We start from the raw sequence: 17,135 nt of genomic DNA, 5'->3' as shown, positions 1-17,135 counted from the left end.
CAATACATCTCTATTTGATCATCTTGAAACATGAACTAGCTGAACAAAACATGAAAGGGGGAACTGCGGTCGATCTTGGAATAGCAATTGGTTGTAACTGAACAAAACAAGGAATAAAGAGGACCCAGGGAACACAGCGTGGAAAGAGCGACTTTGTAGTGTTCCAACACCGCTCAACTCTAACAGAACGAAACATGAAAGAAAGACAGAACATGGAACATTACTGTGCATACAAATCGATTTGACTACACTTGTTTTATAATAAGATAAATTTTTCATTACCTTCTACGATACACCGCGTTGAAAAACATCGATTTTGAATCTTGATGGATTTGACACTTGTATCTGTCATGAACCAGAACAGGATAAGGACCCAAACGCGTGACGTTCTCACACAAGCCTTTTATTTGACGGGAAATGGGGAGTCATGCACGTTCGGCAGCGGTCTGGCGTGGAAAGACAGGAAGCCAGAGACCAACGAGATCGATACCAACTGCCCGAGGAGATATTGGACGGATGGGGTCGATACCAGACAGGACAGAATGAATCAGGATATTGAAAATAAACAGGAAAAACTAGACAGGAACGAAAAGAGGAGAAAATAATAAACAGGACCAATCTAGACAGAAACAAAACTGGAAACGGAAATTAAACAGGACAAAATAAATGGTAACAATACCGGACAGGAAATACCAACAAGAAACAGGAGTGAGTCAAAACCCACATCTTGCAGGGCAGAGGTTCGTTGACGGACTGACAAAGGAAGAGTGAGAGCACTGAGCTTAAATAGACTGAAAGCCAATCTGTTAATGAGCCGCAGCTGGCTCCACACGGGCGGGGCCAATTGGGCGCCATGGCAACCGTGACAGTATCTTACAGACGGAAAAAAAAAACAGATTTTTGGGGGCGTTTCAAGATGTTTTTGTTACACCAATAATACAGTAATCTCTTGTTTTTGGGGTTGCGTTAAAAAAAAAGCCTGCAATAGTGAAAACCTGCGAAGTAGAAAGGTGTATTCGTTTATTATATATCAGTAGCATAGTGTATATACGACTGCAACAAAATCTAAGCTATAGATCTACCAATAAAATCACAGAATACAGAATTGCAGTTGAATGAATGGGCAGTAGGATAACATAGTTGGAGGGCCTCTCCTATCAGTGTAAGAAAGCGATTTAGAGAGAGACTGGCTAGCTGCACACAAGTGTCAGGGATCCTCAGGTTGAGCCAGGTTTTCATGATGATTAATATACACAAGTCCTGACTGTAGTGGTTTCCCATGATTTGTTGCTCAAGGTCATCCATTTCATCGGTAATGGATCTGGCTCTGGAGAGATACAGGCTCAGCAGAGGTGACTTGTGAGAGTTTTTACATAGCCTGACCTCCGGCTCCGCTATCGCTTTCTCTCCAGATGCCGCCTCAGTGTCTTCCCGGACCTGTTAACAATCCACGGAGCACCTAGTGGTGATCATTGTTTCTTTTGACTTTCCTCAGAGTCCGATTTAGAATTTATTTTCAGTGTAACGAGCCGCTAAAATACTAGCTGTCGCTGTGTTTCGTAGTATGTTTTGATTTGACACAATGACTTTTGAGTCCGCCCACCTGTTTGACTGACAGCATCCACCAGCCAATCACACTCACCCAACAAACACACACTCACAGCCCTTCGCCACTGGCCACCAGGGTAGCATTTGCTGTGTGTTGTCTGCACGGCAAAGTATCGAAACAATGGATACTGTGTTTCGATTATCAATACACAAGAAAGTGGATACATTCGAATGACGCTTGACTCAAATCGATACAGATTTTCAAAATAAGAGAAGGTATGATGCAAAGATGTCATCTTCATTAATCGGAATGAACCTTTGCGTTATTTCTCAGTGTTAAGTGAAACGAAACAATTGGGATTGATTCGTTTCACTCTCATCTTAATTAAAAAATAAAAACAATATCATAATTCTAATCAGTTTTGCTCCACTCCGACTATATATTTTTATTCTATTATTTTAATATGTTTCTCCTGCCTTTCATATATTATATCATATATTGTATGCTCCTACCGTCATGGTGCTCCCATTATTGCTCTATCAATGTGTGGGTACATGTTCTGTATCTTTCCTCCATGTTTTCTTCAGTTAGAGCGAGTAAGTGTTCAAACATATCTTGCATCATCTTTAATTCATGTTTTGTTCTGTTATGATCATGACACTCTTGTTCTGCGATCTGAGTGAGGGAATGTTTCTGTCAAGATTACTGATGTGAAGAACCTTTGGCGCAAACTGCCTCGGACTCTGATTGGCTCCCTGTTCCTATTTAAACCCACTCCTATCTGTCCCCTTTTGTCAGTCCGTCTGCAAACATCAGTTATCACTAGGCAAGCCTTTTTCGACCCTGACTCCCACCTGTTTTTTGCTCCTGTCTGTTCCCCAGCTTCGACCCATTTTTGATCCTGACCACGTCTACTCTCCCGTCCCGGCTTTCGACCTCTTTTTGTCCCTGACCAAGTCTACTCCCCTTTCCTGGTTTACGACTTGCTTCCGACCCCGACCAGGTTTTTGCTCTCCTGTCCCGGCTACTGTCCCGTTTTTCCGTCCCCGACTCCGCCATCGCTCGCCACGGAAGATCCACTTCCTCGTTCAGAGCGACCTGCTTCCCGTGCCTAGCGAAAGCCAGATCGTGGTGGCAGCCCTTCCTCTTTCCTTTAATAAAACTTGTGAGAAACGCAATTGGGTCCTGTTTCTGTTCTGGTCCTGACAGTTTCTTGTGCCGTTATAGTTTCATGTCTGTTTCCGTTAGAGAACAGTATGTAGTGGACCTATCCGCGACGGAGTTATGTGCTCTGCGTCCTCTTGAAATTGTGTTTGATTCAGTTAGAGCTGTTTGGTGATTCAATGTGTTGCGTGGTGGAATACTTTCATGTTTTGTTCAGTTAGAGCTAAATAGTGTTCGATAATTTTATGTCATGGTCTCGTTGTCATGCCAACCCAGGCGTTGTTCTGTTCACGCGTGGGAACTGTTTCTTGTGTTGTCCTTCATGTTTTGTTCAGGTCAAGCGAGTTAGCATTCCATCATATACTTTGTCATCTTTTGTTTCATGTTGTGTTAAGTGCGATCAAGTTTGGATGCCTGCATTATATCATGCTCTAGTCGTCATGTTATTCTAGGTGTTGTTCTGTCCACCTGTGGGATTTTTTTTGGTGTGTGGTCCTTTCTCCATGTTTTGTTCCGGTCATGTTAGTTAGTGTCCATACATATAGTGTTTCATCTTGCGTTTCATGTTTTGTCCAGTTAGATTTAGTATAGATGCCTGTGTTATACAGTTTATCCTACTCTTATTGTCATGGCACCCTAGGTGTTGTCCTGTCCACATGTGGGAAATGTGGTCTTTTCTTCATGTTTTGTTCAGTTTGATCTATTAAGTGTCCTAACATATCCCATGTCATCTTTCATTTAATGTTTTGTTCATTTAAAGTTAGTTTGGATACCTGCATTATATATCATGGTCTCATCGTCACAGCACTCTTGTTGTGTCCACGATAAGGGATGTTTCTTGTGTCATCTTCCTTTCATATTTTGTTCAGTTATAACTAATCAGGATTTCAATATATTCTGCATTTTCTTACTTTTACTTTTTTTACGTTTTTTCAGGGGCAGCACGGCAGCGCAGTGGTTAGCGCGTGTGCGGCACAGTTCATGTCATGGGAACTTCCTGCGTGGGTTCAAATCCACCTCCAGACTTCCTGTGCGGAGTTTGTATGTTCTCCCCGGTTTCCTCCTTCCTTCCAAAAACATGCATTTCAGGTGAATTGGCCGGTCTAAATTGTCCCTAGGTGTGAATGAGCGAGTGAGTTGTCTGTCCCCGTGTGCCCTGCGATTGGCTGGCAACCAGTTCAGGGTGTCCCCTGCCCACTGCCCGATGATTGCTGGGATGGGCTCCAGCACCCCCGCGACCCTACTGATGATAAGCGGTGCAGCTGATGAGATGAGATATATACAACATATTCTTTCTCACGTCGTTTTTTCTGTTAGAGCTCTTTGTTGAAATATTATAGAGTTATTTTATCCTTTTGATTTAATGATTTTTTTCAGTTAGAATTAACTGGTATTCTAACATATTCTGTGGTGTCCTCTTTTCATGTTTTGTTCAGTTAGAGCTAGTTTGTGTTCAAGAATTATATGTCATGGTCTTGTCGCCATGGTGTTGTCCTGTCCACGTGTGGGAAATGTTTCCTGTGTCGACCATCTTTCATGTTTTGCTCAGGTAGACCTAGTTTGAATTTCAACGTATCCCATGTTTGCTTATTTACATGTTTTGTTCTGTAGAATCTTTCTAGTGTTACCATCCTTTCTGCTAGAACAGTTCGGTGTTGAAATATTATGCAGTTGCTCTGTCCTCTTCGTTTGATAATTTATTGAGAACAAACGAGTATTCTAACATATTGCATGTCTCTCTTTCATGTTTTGTTCAGTAAGAGCTGGTTATTAGTCCAGAAATATTTATCCTTGCCTCACCGTGATGGGACTTTAGGTGTTGTTCTGTCCACGTGTGGGTATTATTCTAGCATTCCCCCCTTTTTCATGTTTTGTTTTGTATTCCAACGTGTCCTGCGTCTTCTTCCTTTCATGTTTTGTTCATTTAGATCGAGTTGGTGTTTCAACATAATGCAGCAGGGATGTGTAGTCAAGCCTGTTAGAGTAGCTTTGATGTCTTTTGAATTCGGAAGATCTCGGTAAACTTTGCTGTTCTGTTTCTGTACATTATCTGATGCCAATTTGTTTTTCTGTGAATAAATCATGTTCTAAAATCTAGTTTTGTGTCTATTTTTATGATTATTTTTATTTTATTTTATTTTAATGACACTTGTGGATACAAAATAAAGCGTAGTGCAGGGGTGTCAAACTCATTTTAACTCGGGGGCCACACGATAGAACAAACATTCTCTCGGGGGCCGGACTAGTAGATTCATGAGAAAGAAAAAGGGAGATAAAAAAAATAAGAGAAAGAGGGAGGGAAAAGGGCAGCACGGCGGCGCAGTGGTTAGCGCTTTTGCGGCACAGTTCATGTCATGGGAACCTGTCGTGGGTTCAAATCCAGCTCCAGACTTCCTGTGCGGAGTTTGTATGTTCTCCCCGTGCTTGCGTGGGTTTCCCCCGGGCACTCCGGTTTCCTCCCACATTCCAAAGACATGCATTTCAGGTGAATTGGCCGGTCCAAATTGTCCCTAGGTGTGAATGAGCGAATGAGTTGTCTGTCCCTGTGTGCCCTGCGATTGGCTGGCAACCAGTCCAGGGTGTCCCCTGCCTACTGCCCGATGATTGCTGGGATGGGCTCCAGCACCCCTGCGACCCTACTAAGGATAAGCGGTACGGCTAATGAGATGAGATGAGGGAGGGAAAAGGAGAGAGGGCAGGACAAAGAAAGAAAAAGAGAGAGAGGGAGAGAGTGTGAGAAACAAAAGATAAAAAAATTGTAAGAGAGGGGGAAAAGAAAGGGAGAGGAAGAAAGAAATCCAAAGAGAAATAGAAAGACAGAAGGAGAGAAAAGAAAGCGCGAAGGGTAGGAAGAGAGAAAGAGAAAAGAGAAAAAAGGAAAAAAGGAAGTTAGAGCAAAAGAGGTTAAAAGACACAGAGAGAGAAGGAGACAAAGAGCAACAAAGGAAGAGAAAAAGAGAGACACAGAGAGTGAAAGAGACAGAGACAGAGTGGGAGAATAGGGGTGGAAAAGAAAGAGAGAAGAAAGAGAAAGAGAAAGAGAAAAAGAGAGAGAGAAAGAAAGAGAAAGAGAGAGAAAAAAAGAGAGAAAGAGAGAGAGAGAGAGAGAGAGAGAGAGAGAGAGAGAGAGAGAGGGAGAGAGGAATAAATACAAGTACAGTGTCTTTGTGAGAGGCACCTGGCTTTGGCAACATAGAGTTGACATATTTCAACCTGCAGCTTGTTTTTCTCTTGCGCTTCTCTGGTTGTTGTCTCGCGGGCCGGATTCAATCCCTTAGCGGGCCTGATCTGACCCACGGGCCGCCTGTTTGCCACCTGTGGCGTAGTGTCTCTTGCAGCCTAGCCTAAATTACTAACAACAACCCCTTGAAATATTAGCCTGGCTAGTGCTTTTGCATTTTCTATTTCGTATTCTTTTGACAATCCTGCCATGTTTTCTTGATTCGATACAAAATTACATTTTTTTTTTTTTCTCCCAGAAGTCCGAGCAAAACAACACGCCGGCACCTGACCCGTGAAGATTAACCGCAGATATCAGAAAATTGATCAGCCCAAGGTAAATGAACTGAAACTCAGCCACCTCAATCTCTCACAACATTCAATTTCCATGTTTCGTATTACAGAAATCATTATTAAACCTCGTGTTTCTCTTTATTATTTCCGTTTGTTTCCCCTGCAAAGACCGGACGCCTTGTCACGCCGGCGGCCAATCGATTGCCGGTTTCAACTCCGGGCAATGTTCCCTGTAATTTTCCACGGGTCTGAGAGTGGTGAGCAACGCTTGAAACAACAGTGAGCAACCGTAATCCCAAGTGTGGCAAGATAATTAATTATCAATCATGTCCAAAACTTGACATCAAGTTACATTTTGCTGAGTTTCCGGCAATGCAAAATGATTTTTCTCTTTGGAATGAATTGACTCATGTACTATTGCAAAGGTTGTACGGCCTACAAACGTCGTTTGTTCTTACAATTCTTTCACAAGATTTCCATTTCTTTTTATTTCCTGATCTATTTTGTCGCATAATATTAACATTTTTGGGGGCTTATTTAGTCGGTTGTAAGATACAGAACTGTACTTAATCACATTTTTTAGTGGAAGTACAATGTTGGCAACAAGATTCACTTGATATAATTGGAAATTATTTGAAAAATCAAAAAGTTTCATTGTGTTTATTTTTTCCGAGCTGTTACTTTTTTCTTTTTGTTCTCTATTTACTTTTTTTTCCTACATTTCTTTTTTTCTGGCTTTTTTTCTAAATTTTTCCTTCTTTTTTCTCTTCCTTTTGTTTCTTTTTTTCTCAGCTTTTCACTACTTTTTCATTTTGGTATTTTTTTCTTCATTTAAGTCATTTTGTGCATAATTTGACATAATATTTGGTCATGTTGGGATTAAAGAAGCAAAAACAACCCGAAGAGCCGTTTAGGACCCGAAAGAGCCGGTTCCTTTTAATGAGCCGAGCCGAAGAAGCCAGTTCTCGAAAAACTCTACTGATTTTACTCAACTTCGATCTTGACTTCAAAATACCGCATTTAGGACACAACGTCGGGGGAACCTGTGTATTTTTACCTTCATGCACTGTAACTTTGACTTAATTCGCTTCTAATTGGGGCGGCAGTAGCTCAGGAGGTAGAACGCTCGTCTTGGAATCAAGGGATCCCAGTTCGGCTGGTCCGTGTTAAATGTCGAAGTGTCCTTGGGTAAGACACTGAACCCCTGTCACCCCCAATAAGCAGGTTAGCGTCTTACATGGCGGCAATACAAGGCCGCTATTGGGAAATAATAATATAATAATAATAATTTCCTTGTATTGTCATTCTGTGTAACAATGTACAGAGAACGAAATGTCGATTGCACCTGACCCGTTGTAGCGAGCCGATGCAGCCGCAGCCAACAGAGGGCGCCGCCGACCACTTTTTAAGTCTTAGGAATGACTCGGCCGGGGCGCGAACCACCGACCTCCCAGTCTCAAAGCGGGCGCCTTACCATCTAGGCTACTGAGCTGGTATGTGGAGCACATTATAAAGCGCTTTGGGAAGTCAGTGACTTGAAAAGCGCTATATAAATGCTGATTTTTTCATTTAATTAGTCATTTTGTTTCCTCCCACGTTCCAAAAACATGCATTTCAGGTGAATTGGCGGGTCCAAATTGTCCCTAGGTGTGAATGAGCGAATGAGTTGTCTGTCCCTGTGTGCCCAGCGATTGGCTGGCAACCAGTTCAGGGTGTCCCCTGCCCACTGCCCGGAGATGGCTGGGATGGGCTCCAGCCCCCCCGCGACCCTAATGAGGATAAGCGGTACGGCTGATGAGATGAGATGAGATGAATTAGTCATTTTGAGCCCTCATTTTTGTGCGCTGGCTAGATTTTCTGAGAATGTGCGAGCAGTGCGCAATTGCGCACGCGCGCAGCTTAGAGGGAACACTGACTCCCGAGTGCGGATTTCTGTTTTGTTTACGTGCAAAATTGTTTTTTTTGTTTTTTTTTTCATACTCAGACGGTGTGAAAGAGTCACTGATGCCCAGTCTATTAACTTGTTGACATTTTGGGGTCGGCCCGACTCCGGGCTAATGCGGAGTGTGACCAAGCAGAACCATCTTCATTATCCTGCCGCAATGTTTCATTGCTGGGGGCTGGCGGGCTGATGGTAGGCCACCCACCCGGTCGTCCCCTCCACCCCCCCCCCACTCCTAGACTCTCATCTCCCGATTGCACCGTGTCCCCATCTCTATCGAATACCGAGAGTACCGCGTTTTTTTTCCTTCGTCCCGCCTTCTTTCTCCCTCTCTTTTCCAGCTTATTTGGCGCTCCCCGCATCCATCACTTGCTTCCAGTTCCATCCTTTCTGTGTTGTGTCAGTGCTTTATTGCGTCATCTTTCTTTGCCGTTGCGCCGCTCATATTTCTTCTTCTCATTTTGGGCTGCCTTGAGATGTTTGCCATCCGTCTGCCTTGCTGTTCTTGTTTCGTGTTAACATCACAAATCCGTACCTGTCAACGTCCATGGCTGCATGCAATGTTGTATTTTCCCTTGAAAATACTAAATAACCTTACACCATATTTTTTTCTCAAGCGTGTTTATTTATGTAGTTTAACACGTTATATTGTACATGTCTTTCGTTAAATCATCTATATTGTTGATTAACATTTTGTGGGGAGCGGGGTTGGGTAGGGTTACTTTAACTCAGGGGTGTCAAACTCATTTTAACTCGGGGGCCACACGATAGAACAAACATTCTGTCGGGGGCCGGATTAGTAGATTAAAGAGAAAGAAAAAGAGATAAAGAAATAAGAGAAAGAGGGGGGGAAAGGGAGAGAGGACGGGACAAAGAAAGAAAAAGAAAGAGAGAGAGCGTGAGAAACAAAAGATAAAAAGTCGTGAGTGAGGGGGTAAAGAAAGGGAGAGGAAGAAAGAAATCCAAAGAGAAATAGAAAGACAGAAGGAGAGAAAATAGAAAAAAAAGCGCAAAGGGTATGACGAGAGAAAGAGAAGAGAGAGAAAAGGAAAAAAGGAAGTTAGAGCAAAAAGAGGTTAAAAGACACAGAGAGTTCACAGAGACAAAGAGCAACAAAGGAAGAGAAAAAGAGAGACACGGAGAGTGAAAGAGACAGAGTGGGAGGAAAAGGGGTGGAAAAGAAAGAGAGGGAGAGAGAGAGAGAGAGAGAGAGAGAGAGAAATAAATACAACTACAGTGTCTTTGTTCGAGGCATCTGGCTTTGGCAACATCAAGTTGACATATTTCAACCTGCAGCTTGTTTTTCTCTTGCGCTTCTCTGAGTGTTGTCTGGCGGGCCGGATTCAATCCCTTAGCGGGCCTGAACTGGCCCGCGGACCGCCTGTTTGACACCTGTGCTTTAACTGGATTACTTTCAATTACTGGTACTTTTGGATTACTCCAGTACCAAATATGCTAGTATAAGACAAAAGAAACTAAATATGGATAAAACGATGACTCACAACACGTGGTAAGCTTTCTCTCCTGGCTTTGATCTCTTTGATTTCCGGCAAAACGAACATAAAATGCGACAGAAACAAAATGGAAATAAATCCAAACAGCTTGCCAAAATCATTTTTGCCGTTCCATGGATTCCGTTACTCCCTAAGCCTGCACAAAATGTAGTCATTTTATTCATATTTAGTTTCTTTTGTCTTTTATTAGCATATTTGGTATTGGAGTAATCCAAAAGTAATTGAAAGTAACCGAGTTAAAGTAACCCTACCCAACCCCTGGTTGTGAGATAATGAGTTGCTCGACATGAATGAAGTTTATGATAAAAAAAGTTCGAAAATGAAGTAGCTTGGACGTTCACTGTAGAAGGAAAAAATACATGCAATATAATCAAGTAGAATAATACATTTTCTTATTCAAATTATGAATTCATTTTCTGCATTAAATTATTGCTGTTAATATACTGATTAAAGGGATAACCACAAACCTGTCTTTTTTCATTTTCTTTTTTTATACTTCCTTTTTTTCTTAACTTCTTTATACAACAATAATGATTCGTAATATAAGGCATCAAAGCAAGTGAGCCGTTTGAGAGCCGGCTCTTTTTAACGAGTTGAGCCGAAAAAGCCGGTTCTCTAAAAAGAGACGGACTTCCTTTCACTACATAACTACCACATGAAATCCGAGGCGGCAGACGCATGCGCACAGTAGCATCAAACCGCTCTCTTCGTTTGCAACGAAAAAAAAAACATACCGAGATAGAACTGTTAGATCTGTTACCGGGCGTGATTCCACCCACGGGCCTCCTTTTTCGCACCCCTGTCATCCGCCCCTTGTCATGTCTCGATCCCATTGTAAATCGCGTCACATCTTCGCCGGCTTTGGCAATTAAAGTTCAAGGAGTAAACAGCTTCGGCATCACGATGCATTAGAGGAGCTGGCCAGCAATGGCGAAGGCGAGCTGTCCAGATTCATCTGCAAATGTCTCGCCGTTGCATTCCCCGCACTGTCATCTTGTCACTCGCGCTGTCAGGATCCCTTAAATCACGCACGCAAGGGCGCGTGAAATCCAAAACAAATTACCTTTTTCTGCGCAAAGATTAATTGAGGCTGATGGGAAGCGCGAGAAAGCAAACAAAGCATGCGCGAGCCCTGGGAAAAAGTCACCTTTATTAGCCTTTTCGCACGCTCATCACCGCATTTGCTGACGCGGCACAAACGTCGTCGCGTGACATTGGAGATACGGTAAACCCCCGGGTTACGGCGTCCCTGGCTGTGAAGTGAGATGTTTGGGACCCCCCCTAACGTTTTTTTCAGATATTTCTGTAAACAAGTGGTGTTTTCATGTGTTGATGTAATGTTGTGGTGTTGCCACAGTAGCAGACAACACACACACACACACACACACACACACTTTTGTCACCGTATTTGCTGACGCGGCACAAACGTCGTCGCGTGACATTGGAGATACGGTAAACCCCCGGGTTACGGTGTCCCTAGTTGACGATGTTTTCACGTGACGATATGGAATAAGATGTTTTTAGAGACCCCCATAACGGCTTTTTTCAGCTATATCTGTAAATAAGTGGGGTTTTCATGCGTTGATCTAAATTTGTGGTGTTGCCACAGTAGCAGACCACACACTCTAGTCACCGTAATTTCTAATGCGGCACAAATGTCGTCTAGTGACTTCGAAGATGCGGTAAACCTCCCGCGTTACAGCATCTCTAGTTGACGAGGATTTTACGTCACGATGTGAAGTAAGATGTTTTTTGTAACGTTTTTTTCCCCAGATATTTCTGTAAATAAGTGGTGTTTTCATGAGTTGATGTAAATTTGTGGTGTTGCCACAGTAGCAGACCACACACACACACACACACACACACACACACACACACACACACACACACACACACACACACACACACACTCTTGTCACCGTATTTGCTGACTCTGTCCGGTCTCTTGCTCGTGTATCCCGTATCCAGTGTCTGTCCCGTCCTGTCCAGTATCCTGCTCGTGTATCCAGTATCCAATATCTGTCCTGTCCTGTCTGGTATCTTGCTCCTGCATCTTGTATCGGGTATCGATCCTGCCTGTCCCGTCCTGTCCGGTATCTGATCCTGTATCCTGTATCTGACATCAATCCCGTCTGTCCCGTCCTGTCTGGTATCTTGCTCGTGTATCCAGTATCTAGTATTGATCCCGTCTGTCCTGTCCTGTCCGGTATCCTGCTCGTGTATCCAGTATCTGGTATTGATCCCGTCTTTCCTGTCCTGTACGGTATCCTGCTCGTGAATCCAGTATTCGGTATCGATCCCGTCTGTCCTGTCCTGTCCGGTATCCTGCTCATGTATTCAGTATCCGGTGTCTGTCCCGTCCTGTCCGGTATCTTGCTCGTGCATCCAGTATCCGGTATCGATCCTGTCTGTCCTGTCTGGTCCGGTATCTGCTCCTGTATCCTGTATCCGGCATTAATCCCGTCTGTCCCCTTCCTGTCTGGTATCTTGCTCGTGTATCCAGTATCTGGTATCGATCCTGTCTGTCCTGTCCTGTCCGGTATACTGCTTGTGTATCCAGTATCCGGTGTCTGTCCCGACCTGTCTGGTATCTTGCTCGTGCATCATGTATCCGGTATCAATCCCACCTGTCCTGTCCGGTATCTGCTCGTGTATCCTGTATCCGGTATCGATCCCGTTTGTTCTGTCCGGTATTGATCTCGTCCGCCCCCTAGCTTCCTGTTTTCCCGCGCCTGACTTCTCTGTCCCGCTGGCGTTTGTGTTCCCGCGCATGACTGCCCCGTTCCCGTAATATAAAGCTCAGTGTAAAAACGTTATGCGTTTGGGTCCACCGTCTGTTTCGGTTCTGACAGATCCTGGCGCTCGTCTATCCACCAATAGGTGAAAAGCTCAGCCAGTTTGACCCGCCCCCTCATTTGAATACAATTTGGCTGTGAGAAATACACAACAAAAAACGTGACAGAATTACAAAATGCATCAATATAAGATAAAATCGCATGTGTTATATATACTTAGGTATTAATAGGTAGGTAGTAATTCATGTTTGTGTTATTTGGCATACATATGAAGGTATTTATTTCTAAATATGACAGTATAAATTCATAAATTCAGTCCGGTATATTTCCATTTGTTTTTTATGTCCATTTTCCTATCAGAGTCTTCTTAACGCTCCCTGGGGCCGTGCTATAACCTACATCAGGGGACGATGCTTTCCTCAGCTCAGGTTTACAATAACAACCGTTTCTGATTCTTTCCACTTGGCGTATTTTTCAATTTACTTCCGTTTCTATTTGTGCTTTATTCGTTTCATATTACAGTCGATCCGACCGCTTTATTGCACCCATCAAAATCATATTCCGGCGACATTTTGTTTCTCGGCTTCATTTGTTCCCAGAGAGCTTTTATTGGTCAGTTGCGTCTCCTGAAGTGTAAAAGTGGCCTCCGAAAGGCAGCTGCATCGAATGTGTCGACAAATCTTTAAACTGGGCCGATTGAGAGAAAAGCTGGACCTTTCTACGGTGCCTAGCGAAAGTGTTGCCCCCCCTGGCCCCACTCAGAACTTTTAGGAATAAATATGAAAATTTTAATTTAATTTCTTAAACAATTTAACTAAGTGAACTCCATCGAATATGGCCGAATTAATGTCGCTCGAGTCTCCGTCAAGCCTCCTTTCTCGATCTTCTGCCTTCTCTTCTCGGCCTACGTTTTTTTCCGCAAGCTGGTGTGCCGGATCCTCCCATTGGCGTGCCAGGGAAGCCCCCACATAGGCCCCACGGCTCCACCACCTCGCCTGGATGTCTGGAAAAACTCAAAATCAGCCCGAAAACACAATGGTTACCGTCAAACATGGTGGTGGCAGCATCATGCTTTTAGCATAGCTGTTTTGTGAGGAAGAATAGGCAAATATTACTGTTTCAAGATGTGTTAAACTTCTAGAGCAAGGGTGTCAAACAGGTGTCCCGCGGGCCGGTTCAGGGCCGCGGGACAATGCTGAGGGAAGTGCAAGAGAAAAACGAGCTGCATGTTGAAATATGTCCACTTGATGTTGCCAAAGCCAGGTGGCTCTCACAAAGACGCTGTAGTTGTGTTTCTTTCTCTCTCTCTTTTTTCCTCCCTTTTTCTCTCACTCTCTCTCTTTTACTCTCTGTGTCTCGCTTTTTCTCTATTGTTGTTCCTCTTTGTCTTTTTTCTCTCTCTGTGTCTTTTCACCTTCTTTTGCTCTCTCTTCCTTTTTTCATTTTCTCTCTTTTCTCTCTATCTCTCTTTTGCTTTCCACTTCTTTCTTTCTCCCCTTCTATCTTTCTCTTCTTTTCTTTTCTCTCCTTCTCTCTTTCTCTCCTTCTATTTCTCTTCGAATTCCTTTCTTTCTCTCTCTGTTCATCCCCATCTCTCACTATTTCTCTTTTTATCAGTTTTGTATTTCACGTTCCCTCTCCCTCTCTCTCTCTCTCTCTCTCTCTCTCTGTCTTTCTCCCGTTCTCTCTTCATTTGTCCCACTCTCTCTCTCTTTCTCTCCCTCTCTTTCTCTTATTTCTTTCTCTAATTTTCTTTTTCTCTGATCTACTAGTCCGGCCCCGAGAGAATTTTTTTTCTATCGTGTGCCCCCCGAGTTTAAATGAGTATGACACCCCTGTTCAAGAGACATACCCAAAAACACTTGTGGCTGTGATCGCACCAGAAGAGAGTTGTAAAAAGTATTAGTTAAAATGGGGGGGCCAATATTTTTGCAACATCTACTTTTCAATGTTTTATTTGTGAGCGCAATCTCAAATGTTGGATACATTCACTTCTTAGAAAATATAAATATAGAGTTTTTTTATCTATCAGATCTAAGCCGGAAATACAGTTTGTCGGACAGTTCTGGGGGGGGGGGTCGATACTTTTGCAAGGCACCGCATTGAGGAAAAAAGTGAGACGGCGAAGGAAACAAGAAGTTTCCGGCGCAGGCCTTTGAGTCTCAAACTTTTTCCAATGCTATGATTTTTTTTTTTGAAAGATAAAAATATTTTCTCGGAAGATCTGAAAAAGCGTTCCCGTTTTTGTTTATGCTGGCATATCGGCGTGAAGTTCAGGAAGCATCCCGTCTTTTTCAGACTTCATAAATAATTCCACAACTCCGGCAGTCTTAATGTCACCGAGTTAAAAGGTGACGAGCAATAAAGGCAGTCAGGTGTGTTGCGCTCCGAAAAAATGGCAAAGGGTATCTAGCGACCCCTAGTGGTGCAAAATACTTCATTCGTTTTAATAAAACGCTAGCAAATACACTTGACAAACGATAAACAAAAAATTTAAAACCATTAAATGTTAACTTATGCTGTGTTTCTAGTGCAACCCAAAACGAGCGCTAAAAAGCAGCAGGTGTAAAGCCTGTCTTTAGTAACAAAATCTAAGTTAAAAAAAGCCTGCATGAACAGAGACAAAGAACAACGACAGGTGCATAATAAATAAAAAGTCACAGAGAGAGGAGCTCGGTCTTACCCGAACGTAATGATTTACATTTTGGGCCCGACACGGCCCTGAATTCGAGCTTGGGCTCGGGCTAGAGATCTTACCTTTAGGCTGAAAGTGGCGGACAAAAGGATTGCTCGCTTTAGAGTTGACCAAATTTTCACTTTTAAAATAACAAAACATATATTCCCTTGTCCAGCTCTTTTTTTTCAAATTTAACGGCTTTTGGCGGGATCGCTTTGGTGGATCACTATCATGATTACCGATGTGATGCACCTGTGCCAACTGCCTCGGACTTTGATTGGCTCCCTGTCCCTATTTAAACCCACTCTTATCCATCCCCTTTTGTCAGTCCGTCTGCGAACCTCAGTTTACTCTAGGCAAGCTTTTTTCGACCCTGACTCCCACCTGTTTTTGCTCCTGTCTGTCCCCCGGCTTCGACCTGTGTTTTTTATACTGACCACGTCTACTCTCCCGTCACGGCTTTCGACCTCTTTTGTCCACGACCACTTCTACTCTCCTTTCCTGGCTTCCGACTCCCTTCCGACCCCGACCACGTTTTTGCTCGCCTATCCCGGCTACTGACCCGTTTTTCCGTTCCTGACACGCGACCGCTCTCCACGGAAGTCCCACTTAGGCGTTCAGAGCGACATGCTTCCCGCGCCCAGCGATCACCGGATCGTGGGTGCAACCCTTTCCTTTCTTACAATAAAACAGAGAGAAACGTAACGCAAGTGGGTCCTGTCTCCGTTCTGGTCCTGACAATTACAGCTCCCTAGTCAATTATAGTTTGTGACCCAAGGCCTGCTAGCAGGCACTCAGTACAAAATCTGAATCTAATTGGCTAAACAAATAGCTTTCTCAAAGTGATGTTACCGTACACAATGGGTTAAGATATTGTGACAACAAAATTGGGCATGACACTCCAGTTTTACACATTCACAGTGAGGTAAAAAACCCAAGAAGATAAAGGAACAGAGAAGATAAGGTTATAAAACAAGGAGGGTTATGAAGGCTTCCGAGCCTGGCGACGACTAATTGATGAAATGTGATTGGTTAATTGCTTGAATATGAAAGCACACATCTGGAAGCAGAATCAATGAAAAGGAAGATGACAGATCATTAGGAAATATTCAATAAGTAGTGATAGACAAAATAGAATGAACATTTTAAGGTCACCAGAGAAGGCCTTTTGGGACCTGACAGCCCGATACTGCCCTCAACACTGATGCTATAATGATCTAAACAGGAGAAATAATCACATACTTCAATTTGTTGTCTTTTGGAAATGCAAATAAAAAATAAATAATATTTTGATTTTTTAAAATTCCATGTCAATTTTCTACAACACCGGTGTCAAACAGGCGGCTCGCTGGCCGAATCCGGCCCGCCAAGGGTTTTAATCCGGCCCGTGAGACAAAACTGAGTGAAGTGCGCGAAAAAAGTTGAGCTGCAGTTTTAAATATGTCCACTTGATGTCACCCAAGCCAGGCACCACTCGCAAAGCATTTTTAGTAGTACAGTATTTCTCTCTATTTCTTAACCTTTTTTTTTTCTCTTTTTCTCTCTCTCTAACTCCCTCTCTTACTCTCGTTCGTTCTCTTTTTTCTACTTCTTTCCCACCCTCTCTCTTTCTGCCCCATTTTTCTATTTCTTCCTCACTTATTTTTTCTCTTTGTATTTTTCACACTTTATAGTTTTTTTCTCTCTTTTCCTCACTCCTTTTCTCTCTCTCTCTCTTTCATGCTTCGTTTTCCGTTCTCTCTCTTTTCCTCTCTTTTCCTCACTCATTTTTCCCTCCATCTCTCTTTTGTTCTCTGTCTTTTTCTGTTGTTTTATTTGTTTAATCTTTCTCCATCCCTCTCTTTCTTGCTTTCTTTCTCTCTTCATTCTCATTCTTTTCCCATGTTTATTTAATTCTCACTTGTTTCCCTTTATTCTCCCTTCCTGGCTCTTTTGCGCTCTCTCTCTCTCTCTCTCTCTCTCTCTCTCTCTCTCTCTCTCT

Source organism: Urocampus carinirostris, chromosome 17 (assembly GCF_059441175.1).
Source record: "Urocampus carinirostris isolate Australia breed hairy pipefish chromosome 17, RoL_Ucar_1.0, whole genome shotgun sequence".
NCBI lineage: Eukaryota > Metazoa > Chordata > Actinopteri > Syngnathiformes > Syngnathidae > Urocampus > Urocampus carinirostris.
The sequence above is the reverse complement of the archived record's forward strand: the minus strand, read 5'-3'. Positions refer to the sequence as shown.